Genomic DNA, 18,793 nt, shown 5'->3' with positions numbered 1-18,793 from the left:
TTGTGTCTTTGCTCAGCTGAGTGCATTCTACATCCTACAGTCCTTCATTCTGAAGAACATTAATCAGGTGCTCTTCTTATAACTGTTCAGACTGCGATCATTGATTGGGATAATTCACAGCTCTGCCCACATCAAATTCCTTTGTCACAATAGAAGTGACAATTTTCCAAAATACCATATGAAAGATAGGTTATTAACATTAACTGCCCATTGTGCAATACCTGCCAATGTTTAGTCAAATTAGAACTATAGTAAATTTTGAGTTTTAGTACACTGTAATAAAGTCTTTCATTTGATGTTCTTAAATGTAAAGCTGCTAAGTTTGAAGCAGAACTTGCTCAGATTCCACATAACTCTACTGTGTAAAAAATCCAACATCAGTTTGCTTGTTGTTTTCGGTCTCTTGAAGATAACTTTACTGAATGTTGCCCCAACTTATTTGCACTCACAGTAAACTTTAGGTAGGTACACTTCAGTTAGGGTAATGTTCAGAAATACATTGCAGGAATTAAATCACACATTAAAAGGTTGCAGGACACTGAACTGGATCTGCACAGATGAGACTGCCCCAAACAAGAGCACTTATTAAGAAAACAAAATAGTGCTCTTGTTTAAAGTAATCCCAGTCTGTTTTGCTCTCTTAAAATAGATAGAAGATAGAACACTTGAATGTCTTCAGTTGCTTGAGTCACTTAAAACTACCCCAACAAATAGCTTGTACAAAAAAAACAGTAAGACATGTCAGATCCATTGTTAGGGTCTCAATTGTGACATCACAGAAGATCATGATCTTGAGTTCAGCTTGAATAGTACAAACGGAAATGTAATTCAATTACATACCTGACTCAGCTCAAAACATCTTGCTCAGTCCTACAGTCCAGAGTAGTTAAGAGATGTTTTATACAGCCTATATTCTGCCGAAACCTGGGATCGAACCAGGGACCTTTAGATCTTCAGTCTAACGCTCTCCCAACTGAGCTATTTCGGCAGCTGAGCACAGCTATCAAAATGTGAAGGTAGAGCATTCACAGTTCAGCAGTCTTCATCTTTTAATGGGCCCTATTTGTTTTTATCCATTGAAACTCGCTGTTCCACATTGACTACCGCTGGAAGCAAAGTACTTTTTTTGTTCACGTGGTTAAAAATCAGCAATGAAATCATGCAGACATTTTATGTGATATGCCCTGAAAGGTTTTGAATTAATTTTTCTACTATTTAAACACCAAGTTTTAATCATGGAGATGAAAATGCAGCCATTATATTCACTACAGTGGCTGTAGTTGTAAAATAAGCATAAAAAAGACTTCACTTGTGAAAACACTGATGACATTGACAGACATTTCAAGAAGGCTGTGATGAACTAGGTACAAAAAAGATGATCTCAGGTTCCGCCGAGATCCACTCAGATCACTGGATTCAGAGTCCAGAGTGCTAACCATTACACCATGGAACCACACGAATGCTAGTGCTGAGTTTCCAATGGTTCTAAATCTTTCGAATAACATTGTATTGCATATCTCCACCTCTAGGTTTAATTCATGTTTTCCACCTTGTCAAATTCATTTTTATTTCTTTTTCTAGCAAACCAAACTAATCCATTTCACTGGAATTATTAAAGAACACACTGCCCAGCTTGGCTCACTTCATAAGTTTCTCTCGGTAGCAGTATGTGTCTTGTGTCTTTGCTCAGCTGAGTGCATTCTACATCCTACAGTCCTTCATTCTGAAGAACATTAATCAGGTGCTCTTCTTTCAGACTGTTCAGACTGCGATCATTGATTGGGATAATTCACAGCTCTGCCCACATCAAATTCCTTTGTCACAATAGAAGTGACAATTTTCCAAAATACCATATGAAAGACAGGTTATTAACATTAACTGCCCATTGTGCAATACCTGCCAATGTTTAGTCAAATTAGAACTATAGTAAATTTTGAGTTTTAGTACACTGTAATAAAGTCTTTCATTTGATGTTCTTAAATGTAAAGCTGCTAAGTTTGAAGCAGAACTTGGTCAGATTCCACATAACTCTACTGTGTAAAAAATACAACATCAGTTTGCTTGTTGTTTTCGGTCTCTTGAAGATAACTTTACTGAATGTTGCCCCAACTTATTTGCACTCACAGTAAACTTTAGGTAGGTACACTTCAGTTAGGGTAATGTTCAGAAATAAATTGCAGGAATTAAATCACACATTAAAAGGTTGCAGGACACTGAACTGGATCTGCAAAGATGAGACTGCCCCAAACAAGAGCACTTATTAAGAAAACAAAATAGTGCTCTTGTTTAAAGTAATCCCAGTCTGTTTTGCTCTCTTAAAATAGATAGAAGATAGAACACTTGAATGTCTTCAGTTGCTTGAGTCACTTAAAACTACCCCAACAAATAGCTTGTACAAAAAAAACAGTAAGACATGTCAGATCCATTGTTAGGGTCTCAATTGTGACATCACAGAAGATCATGATCTTGAGTTCAGCTTGAATAGTACAAACGGAAATGTAATTCAATTACATACCTGACTCAGCTCAAAACATCTTGCTCAGTCCTACAGTCCAGAGTAGTTAAGAGATGTTTTATACAGCCTATATTCTGCCGAAACCCGGGATCGAACCAGGGACCTTTAGATCTTCAGTCTAACTCTCTCCCAACTGAGCTATTTCGGCAGCTGAGCACAGCTATCAAAATGTGAAGGTAGAGCATTCACAGTTCAGCAGTCTTCATCTTTTAATGGGCCCTATTTGTTTTTATCCATTGAAACTCGCTGTTCCACATTGACTACCGCTGGAAGCAAAGTACTTTTTTTGTTCACGTGGTTAAAAATCAGCAATGAAATCATGCAGACATTTTATGTGATATGCCCTGAAAGGTTTTGAATTAATTTTTCTACTATTTAAACACTAAGTTTTAATCATGGAGATGAAAATGCAGCCATTATATTCACTACAGTGGCTGTAGTTGTAAAATAAGCATAAAAAAGACTTCACTTGTGAAAACACTGATGACATTGACAGACATTTCAAGAAGGCTGTGATGAACAGTCCCACTAGGTACAAAAAAGATGATCTCAGGTTCCGCCGAGATCCACTCAGATCACTGGATTCAGAGTCCAGAGCGCTAACCATTACACCATGGAACCACACGAATGCTAGTGCTGAGTTTCCAATGGTTCTAAATCTTTCGAATAACATTGTATTGCATATCTCCACCTCTAGGTTTAATTCATGTTTTCCACCTTGTCAAATTCATTTTTATTTCTTTTTCTAGCAAACCAAACTAATCCATTTCACTGGAATTATTAAAGAACACACTGCCCAACACACTGCCCAGCTTGGCTCACTTCATAAGTTTCTCTCGGTAGCAGTATGTGTCTTGTGTCTTTGCTCAGCTGAGTGCATTCTACATCCTACAGTCCTTCATTCTGAAGAACATTAATCAGGTGCTCTTCTTTCAGACTGTTCAGACTGCGATCATTGATTGGGATAATTCACAGCTCTGCCCACATCTAATTCCTTTGTCACAATAGAAGTGACAATTTTCCAAAATACCATATGAAAGACAGTTTATTAACATTAACTGCCCATTGTGCAATACCTGCCAATGTTTAGTCAAATTAGAACTATAGTAAATTTTGAGTTTTAGTACACTGTAATAAAGTCTTTCATTTGATGTTCTTAAATGTAAAGCTGCTAAGTTTGAAGCAGAACTTGGTCAGATTCCACATAACTCTACTGTGTAAAAAATCCAACATCAGTTTGCTTGTTGTTTTCGGTCTCTTGAAGATAACTTTACTGAATGTTGCCCCAACTTATTTGCACTCACAGTAAACTTTAGGTAGGTACACTTCAGTTAGGGTAATGTTCAGAAATACATTGCAGGAATTAAATCACACATTAAAAGGTTGCAGGACACTGAACTGGATCTGCACAGATGAGACTGCCCCAAACAAGAGCACTTATTAAGAAAACAAAATAGTGCTCTTGTTTAAAGTAATCCCAGTCTGTTTTGCTCTCTTAAAATAGATAGAAGATAGAACACTTGAATGTCTTCAGTTGCTTGAGTCACTTAAAACTACCCCAACAAATAGCTTGTACAAAAAAAACAGTAAGACATGTCAGATCCATTGTTAGGGTCTCAATTGTGACATCACAGAAGATCATGATCTTGAGTTCAGCTTGAATAGTACAAACGGAAATGTAATTCAATTACATACCTGACTCAGCTCAAAACATCTTGCTCAGTCCTACAGTCCAGAGTAGTTAAGAGATGTTTTATACAGCCTATATTCTGCCGAAACCCGGGACCTTTAGATCTTCAGTCTAACGCTCTCCCAACTGAGCTATTTCGGCAGCTGAGCACAGCTATCAAAATGTGAAGGTAGAGCATTCACAGTTCAGCAGTCTTCATCTTTTAATGGGCCCTATTTGTTTTTATCCATTGAAACTCGCTGTTCCACATTGACTACCGCTGGAAGCAAAGTACTTTTTTTGTTCACGTGGTTAAAAATCAGCAATGAAATCATGCAGACATTTTATGTGATATGCCCTGAAAGGTTTTGAATTAATTTTTCTACTATTTAAACACCAAGTTTTAATCATGGAGATGAAAATGCAGCCATTATATTCACTACAGTGGCTGTAGTTGTAAAATAAGCATAAAAAAGACTTCACTTGTGAAAACACTGATGACATTGACAGACATTTCAAGAAGGCTGTGATGAACAGTCCCACTAGGTACAAAAAAGATGATCTCAGGTTCCGCCGAGATCCACTCAGATCACTGGATTCAGAGTCCAGAGTGCTAACCATTACACCATGGAACCACACGAATGCTAGTGCTGAGTTTGCAATGGTTCTAAATCTTTCGAATAACATTGTATTGCATATCTCCACCTCTAGGTTTAATTCATGTTTTCCACCTTGTCAAATTCATTTTTATTTCTTTTTCTAGCAAACCAAACTAATCCATTTCACTGGAATTATTAAAGAACACACTGCCCAGCTTGGCTCACTTCATAAATTTCTCTCGGTAGCAGTATGTGTCTTGTGTCTTTGCTCAGCTGAGTGCATTCTACATCCTACAGTCCTTCATTCTGAAGAACATTAATCAGGTGCTCTTCTTTCAGACTGTTCAGACTGCGATCATTGATTGGGATAATTCACAGCTCTGCCCACATCTAATTCCTTTGTCACAATAGAAGTGACAATTTTCCAAAATACCATATGAAAGACAGGTTATTAACATTAACTGCCCATTGTGCAATACCTGCCAATGTTTAGTCAAATTAGAACTATAGTAAATTTTGAGTTTTAGTACACTGTAATAAAGTCTTTCATTTGATGTTCTTAAATGTAAAGCTGCTAAGTTTGAAGCAGAACTTGGTCAGATTCCACATAACTCTACTGTGTAAAAAATCCAACATCAGTTTGCTTGTTGTTTTCGGTCTCTTGAAGATAACTTTACTGAATGTTGCCCCAACTTATTTGCACTCACAGTAAACTTTAGGTAGGTACACTTCAGTTAGGGTAATGTTCAGAAATACATTGCAGGAATTAAATCACACATTAAAAGGTTGCAGGACACTGAACTGGATCTGCACAGATGAGACTGCCCCAAACAAGAGCACTTATTAAGAAAACAAAATAGTGCTCTTGTTTAAAGTAATCCCAGTCTGTTTTGCTCTCTTAAAATAGATAGAAGATAGAACACTTGAATGTCTTCAGTTGCTTGAGTCACTTAAAACTACCCCAACAAATAGCTTGTACAAAAAAAACAGTAAGACATGTCAGATCCATTGTTAGGGTCTCAATTGTGACATCACAGAAGATCATGATCTTGAGTTCAGCTTGAATAGTACAAACGGAAATGTAATTCAATTACATACCTGACTCAGCTCAAAACATCTTGCTCAGTCCTACAGTCCAGAGTAGTTAAGAGATGTTTTATACAGCCTATATTCTGCCGAAACCCGGGATCGAACCAGGGACCTTTAGATCTTCAGTCTAACGCTCTCCCAACTGAGCTATTTCAGCAGCTGAGCACAGCTGTCAATATGTGAAGGTAGAGCATTCACAGTTCAGCAGTCTTCATCTTTTAATGGGCCCTATTTGTTTTTATCCATTGAAACTCGCTGTTCCACATTGACTACCGCTGGAAGCAAAGTACTTTTTTTGTTCACGTGGTTAAAAATCAGCAATGAAATCATGCAGACATTTTATGTGATATGCCCTGAAAGGTTTTGAATTAATTTTTCTACTATTTAAACACCAAGTTTTAATCATGGAGATGAAAATGCAGCCATTATATTCACTACAGTGGCTGTAGTTGTAAAATAAGCATAAAAAAGACTTCACTTGTGAAAACACTGATGACATTGACAGACATTTCAAGAAGGCTGTGATGAACAGTCCCACTAGGTACAAAAAAGATGATCTCAGGTTCCGCCGAGATCCACTCAGATCACTGGATTCAGAGTCCAGAGTGCTAACCATTACACCATGGAACCACACGAATGCTAGTGCTGAGTTTGCAATGGTTCTAAATCTTTCGAATAACATTGTATTGCATATCTCCACCTCTAGGTTTAATTCATGTTTTCCACCTTGTCAAATTCATTTTTATTTCTTTTTCTAGCAAACCAAACTAATCCATTTCACTGGAATTATTAAAGAACACACTGCCCAGCTTGGCTCACTTCATAAATTTCTCTCGGTAGCAGTATGTGTCTTGTGTCTTTGCTCAGCTGAGTGCATTCTACATCCTACAGTCCTTCATTCTGAAGAACATTAATCAGGTGCTCTTCTTTCAGACTGTTCAGACTGCGATCATTGATTGGGATAATTCACAGCTCTGCCCACATCTAATTCCTTTGTCACAATAGAAGTGACAATTTTCCAAAATACCATATGAAAGACAGGTTATTAACATTAACTGCCCATTGTGCAATACCTGCCAATGTTTAGTCAAATTAGAACTATAGTAAATTTTGAGTTTTAGTACACTGTAATAAAGTCTTTCATTTGATGTTCTTAAATGTAAAGCTGCTAAGTTTGAAGCAGAACTTGGTCAGATTCCACATAACTCTACTGTGTAAAAAATCCAACATCAGTTTGCTTGTTGTTTTCGGTCTCTTGAAGATAACTTTACTGAATGTTGCCCCAACTTATTTGCACTCACAGTAAACTTTAGGTAGGTACACTTCAGTTAGGGTAATGTTCAGAAATACATTGCAGGAATTAAATCACACATTAAAAGGTTGCAGGACACTGAACTGGATCTGCACAGATGAGACTGCCCCAAACAAGAGCACTTATTAAGAAAACAAAATAGTGCTCTTGTTTAAAGTAATCCCAGTCTGTTTTGCTCTCTTAAAATAGATAGAAGATAGAACACTTGAATGTCTTCAGTTGCTTGAGTCACTTAAAACTACCCCAACAAATAGCTTGTACAAAAAAAACAGTAAGACATGTCAGATCCATTGTTAGGGTCTCAATTGTGACATCACAGAAGATCATGATCTTGAGTTCAGCTTGAATAGTACAAACGGAAATGTAATTCAATTACATACCTGACTCAGCTCAAAACATCTTGCTCAGTCCTACAGTCCAGAGTAGTTAAGAGATGTTTTATACAGCCTATATTCTGCCGAAACCCAGGATCGAACCAGGGACCTTTAGATCTTCAGTCTAACGCTCTCCCAACTGAGCTATTTCAGCAGCTGAGCACTGCTATCAAAATGTGAAGGTAGAGCATTCACAGTTCAGCAGTCTTCATCTTTTAATGGGCCCTATTTGTTTTTATCCATTGAAACTCGCTGTTCCACATTGACTACCGCTGGAAGCAAAGTACTTTTTTTGTTCACGTGGTTAAAAATCAGCAATGAAATCATGCAGACATTTTATGTGATATGCCCTGAAAGGTTTTGAATTAATTTTTCTACTATTTAAACACCAAGTTTTAATCATGGAGATGAAAATGCAGCCATTATATTCACTACAGTGGCTGTAGTTGTAAAATAAGCATAAAAAAGACTTCACTTGTGAAAACACTGATGACATTGACAGACATTTCAAGAAGGCTGTGATGAACAGTCCCACTAGGTACAAAAAAGATGATCTCAGGTTCCGCCGAGATCCACTCAGATCACTGGATTCAGAGTCCAGAGTGCTAACCATTACACCATGGAACCACACGAATGCTAGTGCTGAGTTTGCAATGGTTCTAAATCTTTCGAATAACATTGTATTGCATATCTCCACCTCTAGGTTTAATTCATGTTTTCCACCTTGTCAAATTCATTTTTATTTCTTTTTCTAGCAAACCAAACTAATCCATTTCACTGGAATTATTAAAGAACACACTGCCCAGCTTGGCTCACTTCATAAATTTCTCTCGGTAGCAGTATGTGTCTTGTGTCTTTGCTCAGCTGAGTGCATTCTACATCCTACAGTCCTTCATTCTGAAGAACATTAATCAGGTGCTCTTCTTTCAGACTGTTCAGACTGCGATCATTGATTGGGATAATTCACAGCTCTGCCCACATCTAATTCCTTTGTCACAATAGAAGTGACAATTTTCCAAAATACCATATGAAAGACAGGTTATTAACATTAACTGCCCATTGTGCAATACCTGCCAATGTTTAGTCAAATTAGAACTATAGTAAATTTTGAGTTTTAGTACACTGTAATAAAGTCTTTCATTTGATGTTCTTAAATGTAAAGCTGCTAAGTTTGAAGCAGAACTTGGTCAGATTCCACATAACTCTACTGTGTAAAAAATCCAACATCAGTTTGCTTGTTGTTTTCGGTCTCTTGAAGATAACTTTACTGAATGTTGCCCCAACTTATTTGCACTCACAGTAAACTTTAGGTAGGTACACTTCAGTTAGGGTAATGTTCAGAAATACATTGCAGGAATTAAATCACACATTAAAAGGTTGCAGGACACTGAACTGGATCTGCACAGATGAGACTGCCCCAAACAAGAGCACTTATTAAGAAAACAAAATAGTGCTCTTGTTTAAAGTAATCCCAGTCTGTTTTGCTCTCTTAAAATAGATAGAAGATAGAACACTTGAATGTCTTCAGTTGCTTGAGTCACTTAAAACTACCCCAACAAATAGCTTGTACAAAAAAAACAGTAAGACATGTCAGATCCATTGTTAGGGTCTCAATTGTGACATCACAGAAGATCATGATCTTGAGTTCAGCTTGAATAGTACAAACGGAAATGTAATTCAATTACATACCTGACTCAGCTCAAAACATCTTGCTCAGTCCTACAGTCCAGAGTAGTTAAGAGATGTTTTATACAGCCTATATTCTGCCGAAACCCGGGACCGAACCAGGGACCTTTAGATCTTCAGTCTAACGCTCTCCCAACTGAGCTATTTCAGCAGCTGAGCACAGCTATCAAAATGTGAAGGTAGAGCATTCACAGTTCAGCAGTCTTCATCTTTTAATGGGCCCTATTTGTTTTTATCCATTGAAACTCGCTGTTCCACATTGACTACCGCTGGAAGCAAAGTACTTTTTTTGTTCACGTGGTTAAAAATCAGCAATGAAATCATGCAGACATTTTATGTGATATGCCCTGAAAGGTTTTGAATTAATTTTTCTACTATTTAAACACCAAGTTTTAATCATGGAGATGAAAATGCAGCCATTATATTCACTACAGTGGCTGTAGTTGTAAAATAAGCATAAAAAAGACTTCACTTGTGAAAACACTGATGACATTGACAGACATTTCAAGAAGGCTGTGATGAACAGTCCCACTAGGTACAAAAAAGATGATCTCAGGTTCCGCCGAGATCCACTCAGATCACTGGATTCAGAGTCCAGAGTGCTAACCATTACACCATGGAACCACACGAATGCTAGTGCTGAGTTTGCAATGGTTCTAAATCTTTCGAATAACATTGTATTGCATATCTCCACCTCTAGGTTTAATTCATGTTTTCCACCTTGTCAAATTCATTTTTATTTCTTTTTCTAGCAAACCAAACTAATCCATTTCACTGGAATTATTAAAGAACACACTGCCCAGCTTGGCTCACTTCATAAATTTCTCTCGGTAGCAGTATGTGTCTTGTGTCTTTGCTCAGCTGAGTGCATTCTACATCCTACAGTCCTTCATTCTGAAGAACATTAATCAGGTGCTCTTCTTTCAGACTGTTCAGACTGCGATCATTGATTGGGATAATTCACAGCTCTGCCCACATCTAATTCCTTTGTCACAATAGAAGTGACAATTTTCCAAAATACCATATGAAAGACAGGTTATTAACATTAACTGCCCATTGTGCAATACCTGCCAATGTTTAGTCAAATTAGAACTATAGTAAATTTTGAGTTTTAGTACACTGTAATAAAGTCTTTCATTTGATGTTCTTAAATGTAAAGCTGCTAAGTTTGAAGCAGAACTTGGTCAGATTCCACATAACTCTACTGTGTAAAAAATCCAACATCAGTTTGCTTGTTGTTTTCGGTCTCTTGAAGATAACTTTACTGAATGTTGCCCCAACTTATTTGCACTCACAGTAAACTTTAGGTAGGTACACTTCAGTTAGGGTAATGTTCAGAAATACATTGCAGGAATTAAATCACACATTAAAAGGTTGCAGGACACTGAACTGGATCTGCACAGATGAGACTGCCCCAAACAAGAGCACTTATTAAGAAAACAAAATAGTGCTCTTGTTTAAAGTAATCCCAGTCTGTTTTGCTCTCTTAAAATAGATAGAAGATAGAACACTTGAATGTCTTCAGTTGCTTGAGTCACTTAAAACTACCCCAACAAATAGCTTGTACAAAAAAAACAGTAAGACATGTCAGATCCATTGTTAGGGTCTCAATTGTGACATCACAGAAGATCATGATCTTGAGTTCAGCTTGAATAGTACAAACGGAAATGTAATTCAATTACATACCTGACTCAGCTCAAAACATCTTGCTCAGTTCTACAGTCCAGAGTAGTTAAGAGATGTTTTATACAGCCTATATTCTGCCGAAACCCGGGATCGAACCAGGGACCTTTAGATCTTCAGTCTAACGCTCTCCCAACTGAGCTATTTCAGCAGCTGAGCACAGCTATCAAAATGTGAAGGTAGAGCATTCACAGTTCAGCAGTCTTCATCTTTTAATGGGCCCTATTTGTTTTTATCCATTGAAACTCGCTGTTCCACATTGACTACCGCTGGAAGCAAAGTACTTTTTTTGTTCACGTGGTTAAAAATCAGCAATGAAATCATGCAGACATTTTATGTGATATGCCCTGAAAGGTTTTGAATTAATTTTTCTACTATTTAAACACCAAGTTTTAATCATGGAGATGAAAATGCAGCCATTATATTCACTACAGTGGCTGTAGTTGTAAAATAAGCATAAAAAAGACTTCACTTGTGAAAACACTGATGACATTGACAGACATTTCAAGAAGGCTGTGATGAACAGTCCCACTAGGTACAAAAAAGATGATCTCAGGTTCCACCGAGATCCACTCAGATCACTGGATTCAGAGTCCAGAGTGCTAACCATTACACCATGGAACCACACGAATGCTAGTGCTGAGTTTGCAATGGTTCTAAATCTTTCGAATAACATTGTATTGCATATCTCCACCTCTAGGTTTAATTCATGTTTTCCACCTTGTCAAATTCATTTTTATTTCTTTTTCTAGCAAACCAAACTAGTCCATTTCACTGGAATTATTAAAGAACACACTGCCCAGCTTGGCTCACTTCATAAGTTTCTCTCGGTAGCAGTATGTGTCTTGTGTCTTTGCTCAGCTGAGTGCATTCTACATCCTACAGTCCTTCATTCTGAAGAACATTAATCAGGTGCTCTTCTTTCAGACTGTTCAGACTGCGATCATTGATTGGGATAATTCACAGCTCTGCCCACATCTAATTCCTTTGTCACAATAGAAGTGACAATTTTCCAAAATACCATATGAAAGACAGGTTATTAACATTAACTGCCCATTGTGCAATACCTGCCAATGTTTAGTCAAATTAGAACTATAGTAAATTTTGAGTTTTAGTACACTGTAATAAAGTCTTTCATTTGATGTTCTTAAATGTAAAGCTGCTAAGTTTGAAGCAGAACTTGGTCAGATTCCACATAACTCTACTGTGTAAAAAATCCAACATCAGTTTGCTTGTTGTTTTCGGTCTCTTGAAGATAACTTTACTGAATGTTGCCCCAACTTATTTGCACTCACAGTAAACTTTAGGTAGGTACACTTCAGTTAGGGTAATGTTCAGAAATACATTGCAGGAATTAAATCACACATTAAAAGGTTGCAGGACACTGAACTGGATCTGCACAGATGAGACTGCCCCAAACAAGAGCACTTATTAAGAAAACAAAATAGTGCTCTTGTTTAAAGTAATCCCAGTCTGTTTTGTCTTAAAATAGATAGAAGATAGAACACTTGAATGTCTTCAGTTGCTTGAGTCACTTAAAACTACCCCAACAAATAGCTTGTACAAAAATAACAGTAAGACATGTCAGATCCATTGTTAGGGTCTCAATTGTGACATCACAGAAGATCATGATCTTGAGTTCAGCTTGAATAGTACAAACGGAAATGTAATTCAATTACATACCTGACTCAGCTCAAAACATCTTGCTCAGTCCTACAGTCCAGAGTAGTTAAGAGATGTTTTATACAGCCTATATTCTGCCGAAACCCGGGATCGAACCAGGGACCTTTAGATCTTCAGTCTAACGCTCTCCCAACTGAGCTATTTCGGCAGCGGAGCACAGCTATCAAAATGTGAAGGTAGAGCATTCACAGTTCAGCAGTCTTCATCTTTTAATGGGCCCTATTTGTTTTTATCCATTGAAACTCGCTGTTCCACATTGACTACCGCTGGAAGCAAAGTACTTTTTTTGTTCACGTGGTTAAAAATCAGCAATGAAATCATGCAGACATTTTATGTGATATGCCCTGAAAGGTTTTGAATTAATTTTTCTACTATTTAAACACCAAGTTTTAATCATGGAGATGAAAATGCAGCCATTATATTCACTACAGTGGCTGTAGTTGTAAAATAAGCATAAAAAAGACTTCACTTGTGAAAACACTGATGACATTGACAGACATTTCAAGAAGGCTGTGATGAACAGTCCCACTAGGTACAAAAAAGATGATCTCAGGTTCCGCCGAGATCCACTCAGATCACTGGATTCAGAGTCCAGAGTGCTAACCATTACACCATGGAACCACACGAATGCTAGTGCTGAGTTTCCAATGGTTCTAAATCTTTCGAATAACATTGTATTGCATATCTCCACCTCTAGGTTTAATTCATGTTTTCCACCTTGTCAAATTCATTTTTATTTCTTTTTCTAGCAAACCAAACTAATCCATTTCACTGGAATTATTAAAGAACACACTGCCCAGCTTGGCTCACTTCATAAGTTTCTCTCGGTAGCAGTATGTGTCTTGTGTCTTTGCTCAGCTGAGTGCATTCTACATCCTACAGTCCTTCATTCTGAAGAACATTAATCAGGTGCTCTTCTTTCAGACTGTTCAGACTGCGATCATTGATTGGGATAATTCACAGCTCTGCCCACATCTAATTCCTTTGTCACAATAGAAGTGACAATTTTCCAAAATACCATATGAAAGACAGGTTATTAACATTAACTGCCCATTGTGCAATACCTGCCAATGTTTAGTCAAATTAGAACTATAGTAAATTTTGAGTTTTAGTACACTGTAATAAAGTCTTTCATTTGATGTTCTTAAATGTAAAGCTGCTAAGTTTGAAGCAGAACTTGGTCAGATTCCACATAACTCTACTGTGTAAAAAATCCAACATCAGTTTGCTTGTTGTTTTCGGTCTCTTGAAGATAACTTTACTGAATGTTGCCCCAACTTATTTGCACTCACAGTAAACTTTAGGTAGGTACACTTCAGTTAGGGTAATGTTCAGAAATACATTGCAGGAATTAAATCACACATTAAAAGGTTGCAGGACACTGAACTGGATCTGCACAGATGAGACTGCCCCAAACAAGAGCACTTATTAAGAAAACAAAATAGTGCTCTTGTTTAAAGTAATCCCAGTCTGTTTTGCTCTCTTAAAATAGATAGAAGATAGAACACTTGAATGTCTTCAGTTGCTTGAGTCACTTAAAACTACCCCAACAAATAGCTTGTACAAAAAAAACAGTAAGACATGTCAGATCCATTGTTAGGGTCTCAATTGTGACATCACAGAAGATCATGATCTTGAGTTCAGCTTGAATAGTACAAACGGAAATGTAATTCAATTACATACCTGACTCAGCTCAAAACATCTTGCTCAGTCCTACAGTCCAGAGTAGTTAAGAGATGTTTTATACAGCCTATATTCTGCCGAAACCCAGGATCGAACCAGGGACCTTTAGATCTTCAGTCTAACGCTCTCCCAACTGAGCTATTTCAGCAGCTGAGCACTGCTATCAAAATGTGAAGGTAGAGCATTCACAGTTCAGCAGTCTTCATCTTTTAATGGGCCCTATTTGTTTTTATCCATTGAAACTCGCTGTTCCACATTGACTACCGCTGGAAGCAAAGTACTTTTTTTGTTCACGTGGTTAAAAATCAGCAATGAAATCATGCAGACATTTTATGTGATATGCCCTGAAAGGTTTTGAATTAATTTTTCTACTATTTAAACACCAAGTTTTAATCATGGAGATGAAAATGCAGCCATTATATTCACTACAGTGGCTGTAGTTGTAAAATAAGCATAAAAAAGACTTCACTTGTGAAAACACTGATGACATTGACAGACATTTCAAGAAGGCTGTGATGAACAGTCCCACTAGGTACAAAGAAGATGATCTCAGGTTCCGCCGAGATCCACTCAGATCACTGGATTCAGAGTCCAGAGTGCTAACCATTACACCATGAAACCACACGAATGCTAGTGCTGAGTTTCCAATGGTTCTAAATCTTTCGAATAACATTGTATTGCATATCTCCACCTCTAGGTTTAATTCATGTTTTCCACCTTGTCAAATTCATTTTTATTTCTTTTTCTAGCAAACCAAACTAATCCATTTCACTGGAATTATTAAAGAACACACTGCCCAGCTTGGCTCACTTCATAAGTTTCTCTCGGTAGCAGTATGTGTCTTGTGTCTTTGCTCAGCTGAGTGCATTCTACATCCTACAGTCCTTCATTCTGAAGAACATTAATCAGGTGCTCTTCTTTCAGACTGTTCAGACTGCGATCATTGATTGGGATAATTCACAGCTCTGCCCACATCTAATTCCTTTGTCACAATAGAAGTGACAATTTTCCAAAATACCATATGAAAGACAGGTTATTAACATTAACTGCCCATTGTGCAATACCTGCCAATGTTTAGTCAAATTAGAACTATAGTAAATTTTGAGTTTTAGTACACTGTAATAAAGTCTTTCATTTGATGTTCTTAAATGTAAAGCTGCTAAGTTTGAAGCAGAACTTGGTCAGATTCCACATAACTCTACTGTGTAAAAAATCCAACATCAGTTTGCTTGTTGTTTTCGGTCTCTTGAAGATAACTTTACTGAATGTTGCCCCAACTTATTTGCACTCACAGTAAACTTTAGGTAGGTACACTTCAGTTAGGGTAATGTTCAGAAATACATTGCAGGAATTAAATCACACATTAAAAGGTTGCAGGACACTGAACTGGATCTGCACAGATGAGACTGCCCCAAACAAGAGCACTTATTAAGAAAACAAAATAGTGCTCTTGTTTAAAGTAATCCCAGTCTGTTTTGCTCTCTTAAAATAGATAGAAGATAGAACACTTGAATGTCTTCAGTTGCTTGAGTCACTTAAAACTACCCCAACAAATAGCTTGTACAAAAATAACAGTAAGACATGTCAGATCCATTGTTAGGGTCTCAATTGTGACATCACAGAAGATCATGATCTTGAGTTCAGCTTGAATAGTACAAACGGAAATGTAATTCAATTACATACCTGACTCAGCTCAAAACATCTTGCTCAGTCCTACAGTCCAGAGTAGTTAAGAGATGTTTTATACAGCCTATACTCTGCCGAAACCCGGGATCGAACCAGGGACCTTTAGATCTTCAGTCTAACGCTCTCCCAACTGAGCTATTTCGGCAGCTGAGCACAGCTATCAAAATGTGAAGGTAGAGCATTCACAGTTCAGCAGTCTTCATCTTTTAATGGGCCCTATTTGTTTTTATCCATTGAAACTCGCTGTTCCACATTGACTACCGCTGGAAGCAAAGTACTTTTTTTGTTCACGTGGTTAAAAATCAGCAATGAAATCATGCAGACATTTTATGTGATATGCCCTGAAAGGTTTTGAATTAATTTTTCTACTATTTAAACACCAAGTTTTAATCATGGAGATGAAAATGCAGCCATTATATTCACTACAGTGGCTGTAGTTGTAAAATAAGCATAAAAAAGACTTCACTTGTGAAAACACTGATGACATTGACAGACATTTCAAGAAGGCTGTGATGAACAGTCCCACTAGGTACAAAAAAGATGATCTCAGGTTCCACCGAGATCCACTCAGATCACTGGATTCAGAGTCCAGAGCGCTAACCATTACACCATGGAACCACACGAATGCTAGTGCTGAGTTTCCAATGGTTCTAAATCTTTCGAATAACATTGTATTGCATATCTCCACCTCTAGGTTTAATTCATGTTTTCCACCTTGTCAAATTCATTTTTATTTCTTTTTCTAGCAAACCAAACTAATCCATTTCACTGGAATTATTAAAGAACACACTGCCCAGCTTGGCTCACTTCATAAGTTTCTCTCGGTAGCAGTATGTGTCTTGTGTCTTTGCTCAGCTGAGTGCATTCTACATCCTACAGTCCTTCATTCTGAAGAACATTAATCAGGTGCTCTTCTTTCAGACTGTTCAGACTGCGATCATTCATTGGGATAATTCACAGCTCTGCCCACATCTAATTCCTTTGTCACAATAGAAGTGACAATTTTCCAAAATACCATATGAAAGACAGGTTATTAACATTAACTGCCCATTGTGCAATACCTGCCAATGTTTAGTCAAATTAGAACTATAGTAAATTTTGAGTTTTAGTACACTGTAATAAAGTCTTTCATTTGATGTTCTTAAATGTAAAGCTGCTAAGTTTGAAGCAGAACTTGGTCAGATTCCACATAACTCTACTGTGTAAAAAATACAACATCAGTTTGCTTGTTGTTTTCGGTCTCTTGAAGATAACTTTACTGAATGTTGCCCCAACTTATTTGCACTCACAGTAAACTTTAGGTAGGTACACTTCAGTTAGGGTAATGTTCAGAAATACATTGCAGGAATTAAATCACACATTAAAAGGTTGCAGGACACTGAACTGGATCTGCACAGATGAGACTGCCCCAAACAAGAGCACTTATTAAGAAAACAAAATAGTGCTCTTGTTTAAAGTAATCCCAGTCTGTTTTGCTCTCTTAAAATAGATAGAAGATAGAACACTTGAATGTTTTCAGTTGCTTGAGTCACTTAAAACTACCCCAACAAATAGCTTGTACAAAAATAACAGTAAGACATGTCAGATCCATTGTTAGGGTCTCAATTGTGACATCACAGAAGATCATGATCTTGAGTTCAGCTTGAATAGTACAAACGGAAATGTAATTCAATTACATACCTGACTCAGCTCAAAACATCTTGCTCAGTCCTACAGTCCAGAGTAGTTAAGAGATGTTTTATACAGCCTATACTCTGCCGAAACCCGGGATCGAACCAGGGACCTTTAGATCTTCAGTCTAACGCTCTCCCAACTGAGCTATTTCGGCAGCTGAGCACAGCTATCAAAATGTGAAGGTAGAGCATTCACAGTTCAGCAGTCTTCATCTTTTAATGGGCCCTATTTGTTTTTATCCATTGAAACTCGCTGTTCCACATTGACTACCGCTGGAAGCAAAGTACTTTTTTTGTTCACGTGGTTAAAAATCAGCAATGAAATCATGCAGACATTTTATGTGATATGCCCTGAAAGGTTTTGAATTAATTTTTCTACTATTTAAACACCAAGTTTTAATCATGGAGATGAAAATGCAGCCATTATATTCACTACAGTGGCTGTAGTTGTAAAATAAGCATAAAAAAGACTTCACTTGTGAAAACACTGATGACATTGACAGACATTTCAAGAAGGCTGTTATGAACAGTCCCACTAGGTACAAAGAAGATGATCTCAGGTTCCGCCGAGATCCACTCAGATCACTGGATTCAGTCCAGAGCGCTAACCATTACACCATGGAACCACACGAATGCTAGTGCTAAATTTGCAATGGTTCTAAATCTTTCGAATAACATTGTATTGCATATCTCCACCTCTAGGTTTAATTCATGTTTTCCACCTTGTCAAATTCATTTTTATTTCTTTTTCTAGCAAACCAAACTAATCCATTTCACTGGAATTATTAAAGAACACACTGCCCAGCTTGGCTCACTTCATAAGTTTCTCTCGGTAGCAGTATGTGTCTTGTGTCTTTGCTCAGCTGAGTGCATTCTACATCCTACAGTCCTTCATTCTGAAGAACATTAATCAGGTGCTCTTCTTATAACTGTTCAGACTGCGATCATTGATTGGGATAATTCACAGCTCTGCCCACATCTAATTCCTTTGTCACAATAGAAGTGACAATTTTCCAAAATACCATATGAAAGACAGGTTATTAACATTAACTGCCCATTGTGCAATACCTGCCAATGTTTAGTCAAATTAGAACTATAGTAAATTTTGAGTTTTAGTACACTGTAATAAAGTCTTTCATTT

At 37.3% G+C, this 18,793-nt stretch overlaps 10 non-coding genes across 10 annotated transcripts; all 10 read right to left on the bottom strand.

Moving 5' to 3' along the window:
• Nucleotides 1–915: 915 nt before the first annotated feature.
• Nucleotides 916–988, bottom strand: trnaf-gaa (transfer RNA phenylalanine (anticodon GAA)). The gene has a single exon. It is a non-coding gene; the product is annotated as a tRNA-Phe (tRNA).
• Nucleotides 989–2,590: 1,602 nt separating this feature from the next.
• On the bottom strand, nucleotides 2,591–2,663 carry trnaf-gaa (transfer RNA phenylalanine (anticodon GAA)). Its single transcript has one exon. It is a non-coding gene; the product is annotated as a tRNA-Phe (tRNA).
• A 3,293-nt stretch (nucleotides 2,664–5,956) lies between these two features.
• trnaf-gaa (transfer RNA phenylalanine (anticodon GAA)) lies at nucleotides 5,957–6,029 on the bottom strand. The gene has a single exon. It is a non-coding gene; the product is annotated as a tRNA-Phe (tRNA).
• A 1,610-nt stretch (nucleotides 6,030–7,639) lies between these two features.
• trnaf-gaa (transfer RNA phenylalanine (anticodon GAA)) lies at nucleotides 7,640–7,712 on the bottom strand. The gene has a single exon. It is a non-coding gene; the product is annotated as a tRNA-Phe (tRNA).
• Nucleotides 7,713–9,322: 1,610 nt separating this feature from the next.
• trnaf-gaa (transfer RNA phenylalanine (anticodon GAA)) lies at nucleotides 9,323–9,395 on the bottom strand. Its single transcript has one exon. It is a non-coding gene; the product is annotated as a tRNA-Phe (tRNA).
• A 1,610-nt stretch (nucleotides 9,396–11,005) lies between these two features.
• Nucleotides 11,006–11,078, bottom strand: trnaf-gaa (transfer RNA phenylalanine (anticodon GAA)). The gene has a single exon. It is a non-coding gene; the product is annotated as a tRNA-Phe (tRNA).
• Nucleotides 11,079–12,685: 1,607 nt separating this feature from the next.
• On the bottom strand, nucleotides 12,686–12,758 carry trnaf-gaa (transfer RNA phenylalanine (anticodon GAA)). Its single transcript has one exon. It is a non-coding gene; the product is annotated as a tRNA-Phe (tRNA).
• A 1,610-nt stretch (nucleotides 12,759–14,368) lies between these two features.
• trnaf-gaa (transfer RNA phenylalanine (anticodon GAA)) lies at nucleotides 14,369–14,441 on the bottom strand. Its single transcript has one exon. It is a non-coding gene; the product is annotated as a tRNA-Phe (tRNA).
• A 1,610-nt stretch (nucleotides 14,442–16,051) lies between these two features.
• trnaf-gaa (transfer RNA phenylalanine (anticodon GAA)) lies at nucleotides 16,052–16,124 on the bottom strand. Its single transcript has one exon. It is a non-coding gene; the product is annotated as a tRNA-Phe (tRNA).
• Nucleotides 16,125–17,734: 1,610 nt separating this feature from the next.
• Nucleotides 17,735–17,807, bottom strand: trnaf-gaa (transfer RNA phenylalanine (anticodon GAA)). The gene has a single exon. It is a non-coding gene; the product is annotated as a tRNA-Phe (tRNA).
• Between the last annotated feature and the right edge of the window lie 986 nt (nucleotides 17,808–18,793).

This window comes from Trichomycterus rosablanca, chromosome 20 (assembly GCF_030014385.1).
Source record: "Trichomycterus rosablanca isolate fTriRos1 chromosome 20, fTriRos1.hap1, whole genome shotgun sequence".
Taxonomy (NCBI): domain Eukaryota; kingdom Metazoa; phylum Chordata; class Actinopteri; order Siluriformes; family Trichomycteridae; genus Trichomycterus; species Trichomycterus rosablanca.
The sequence above is the reverse complement of the archived record's forward strand: the minus strand, read 5'-3'. Positions and strand labels throughout refer to the sequence as shown.